General features: G+C 41.5%; 1 pseudogene; it reads left to right on the top strand.

Moving 5' to 3' along the window:
- Positions 1-297: 297 nt before the first annotated feature.
- LOC140524118 (U3 small nucleolar ribonucleoprotein protein IMP4 pseudogene) lies at positions 298-1,174 on the top strand (annotated as a pseudogene).
- The last annotated feature ends 2,227 nt before the right edge of the window (positions 1,175-3,401 follow it).

Raw genomic sequence — 3,401 nt, 5'->3', positions numbered from 1 at the left:
AAAATATTGTTGTTACAGTGTTTTCCTAGTTCTACTCACTTTACTTCACTTTAGTTTATGGCATTTCTTACAGCACAATAGTATATCATCACGATCATATATCACTTGTTCCACCATTCCAAAATGGATGGGCATCCCCTTAATTTCCAATTCTTTGCTACTACAAAAAGAGCTGCTATAAATATTTTTGTACAAATAGGTCCTTTTCCCTTTTTTTAAAAGTCTCTTTGGGATGGCTGGGGTTTAGTCTCCACATGAGAACCGTCATGTAACTGGCATTAGAGGCCGCTTGCAGGCATGCTTTGATGTGAAGTCTGCCTGCGCTGGGAGTATTTGTACCACAGGGTCCAGGAGAAGAAGCAGCATCTTCTGTAGGAAAAGAAACTGAGGCTCCAGAAAGCCCTCGAAAACAATCAGCTGATCCCAACCAAGTTTCGAAGGGAGGCCCTGACTCTCCACAGGGCATTGAAGTTTGATGGTGCTGGAGAGGAAGGTGTCTTAAGCCACCAAGATGATGAATACTGATGGGCAGGTGTAGAAGACCCCAGAATCACGATCACTACATCTCGAGACCCCAGCTCTCAGCTCAAGATGTTTGTCAATGAGCTGAAGCTGATGTTCCCTGGTGTTAACAGAATGAATGGGGGTCAACATGAAATGGATGCTCTTGTCTGTGCTTGTAAAGCCAATGGAATCACAGATCTGCTACTGGTGCATGAGCACCAACAGACACCAGTTGGCCTCACTGTGAGTCACTTGTCCTTTGGGCCTGCTACTTATTTCACACTGTGTAATGTGGTAATGTCAAGGTCATGACATTCCTGACCTTGGTACAGCCTCAGAGGCTCTTCCCCACCTTATTTTCCATGGTTTCTCTTCGTGCATTGAACAGCAAGTCTCAAATATCCTCTGATATCTTTTCCCAGTACCCAAGGATGATAGCCACTGAGTCATTACCTTTGCTAACCAAGATAGCTACATTTCTTTTTGGCAACATGTATACTGGAAGCCAGATCACAACACAGTGGAGCTGGCAGAAGTGGGGCCCAGATCTGAGATGAAACTGTACATGATCCACCTAGGCACGCTAGAGAGCCAAGCCACAGCAGATGTGGAGTGCTGCTGGCACCCATATACCCACATAGCTTGACAGAGGACCTGCCTCAGTGTTTAGGAAAGGATTTCCAGAAAGAAGTACCAGAGCATACACTGGACCACAGCCCAAGATAAAACCTAAGGAAACCTGCCTTGCCTGGGGAGAAGCCAACTCTATTGTTATTAAAGTTCCCCATCTCCTGCAAAAAAAAAAAAATCTCTTTGGGATACAGACCTAGCAATAATATTGCCTGGATCAAAGGATATGCACAGTTTTATAGATCTTTGGCATTTGGTATAGACCAAATCATTCTCCAGAATGGTTGGACTAGTTCTCAACTCCACCAACAATGCACTAGTGTCCCAATATTTCCACACCCCCTTCAACATTTGTCATTTTCCTTTTCTGTCATATTAACTAATCTGATAGGTAAGCAGTGTTGCCTCAGTTGTTCTAATTTGCATTTATTTAATCAGGAGTGATCTGGAGCATTGTTTCTTTTTTCCATGTGAGTTTTGATAGCTTTGATTTTTCCATCTGAAAGCAACATTTATCAACTCTCTGATCTCCTATGTTGTCTTGGGCTGGAAGAATATATTACTCTGACCCTCTGTCTTTTTGTTGGCTCTGCTATTCCAAAATTTGATTTGAGGTATTATTTTAAAGCTCTGTGGAGTGAAATGTTGGGAGAGCTCAGTGAGTGCTTTTCTTCTCCACCATCTTTGCTCTGCTTCTGCAATTTATCTTCACATCTCATTTTCATTCATTACTTCATGTTAGGGTGAAGATTGAGAGATTGCATCAAATAACTTCTGTGGAAAAGCTTATAAATGAGAATTTGATAAAGGCCTGAGGAGCCCAGGGTAGTGCTGTGGAAAGAATATTACGTCTGGATTCAGAGAAGTGGGGTTCAAATCTTGCCTCTCATACCATCTGAATGACCTTGAGTCTAACTCCCTTGAGCTTTAGTTCTTCATCTATAAAAGGAAAGAGTTGGATTAGAAGGCCTATGAAGTCCCTTCTAACTCTAAATCCATGATGCTATGTTTTGTACCCAGACTTGTGTGTGCTGTAAGACTTTTTCACTTCAGCCTGCCCTATACAAACTAAGGTCACTCAGCCATCATGTCTGAAGTCCAGCTTTCTTCAGGATAAATGATCATGCTATATTGACTTAAAATTAAACATCCCTTCCAGTAGTCCCAGGGGAGAACATGAGATGGGTCTAGGTAACCAGAGTTTGTAAGGAGGTCATTTGGATGGGGATGGGTTCAGAGCGAGTGAGAAATTACAACTGAAATGGGTCCAGCATGGGTGGGAAACATAACATTTAATCTCATGAGTTAACCAAAAACAGGATGTCAAGGCCTGCAGAATAATAATTGCTCTTTATTTAGGGGGATAACTGCTACTGATTGTATTCAATTCAAATTCCTCACCACATACTTCCAAAGTCCTTCACCAACTGTTTTCCCAAGATCTTCGCATCTTTCCAGCACAGCTGAGTCAATTTGCTTATTCTTTCCTACACACTCATTTGCTTGCTCTCTGCTCCTCTCACTGGAATGTCTTTATCCATCCCCTCCACCAGTCCTGGTTCTTCCATTCTTCTAAATCTGATTCAGAATTTGCTTTTATTGTAAGCTCTTCCTTGACTAACCCCGCTGAATAGCACTGTAAGTGCTTAAGATAAATGAATGAATGACCAAATAAAAAGTATTTATTAAGTCCTTACTATTTGCCTAGAACAATGCTAAACTCTAGGGACAGTGAGGTAGTGCAGTGGACAGAGCACTGGGCTTGGAATTAGGTAGACTCATCTTACTGAATTCAAATCCAATCTCAGACACATTAACTCTGTGACCCTGTGCAAGTCACTTAACCTTGTTTGCCTCAGTTCCTCATCTGTAAAATGAACTGAAAAAGGAAATGGCAAGTCACTCCAGTATCTCTGCCAAGAAAATCCCAAAATGGGGTCACAAAGAGTCTGAAACAACTATAGCACGCTAAGCACTGAAGATACACATTCAAAAGATAAGTAAGCCCCTTCCTGAAGGAGCTCATATTCTACAGAAGAGTGTTTGTAGGGTGGGGGAGGTGAAAGAGGGGAGATATTTTGATTTGTTAAGCTACAGAGATGGTGAAAATACTAAGAAGAAGAAGAAACTATAACTACTACTGCTAATACCATTTACGTAATCCTGTTAGGCTTACAAAGTGCTTTTATCATGACACTTTCATAAAAAATAGTACAAGTGGTGCTGATACTGGAGAAAAGGAGGCATAGTTAGAAATTCAGCACTCT

This window comes from Notamacropus eugenii, chromosome 2 (assembly GCF_028372415.1).
Source record: "Notamacropus eugenii isolate mMacEug1 chromosome 2, mMacEug1.pri_v2, whole genome shotgun sequence".
NCBI classification, from domain to species: domain Eukaryota; kingdom Metazoa; phylum Chordata; class Mammalia; order Diprotodontia; family Macropodidae; genus Notamacropus; species Notamacropus eugenii.
The sequence above is the reverse complement of the archived record's forward strand: the minus strand, read 5'-3'. Positions and strand labels throughout refer to the sequence as shown.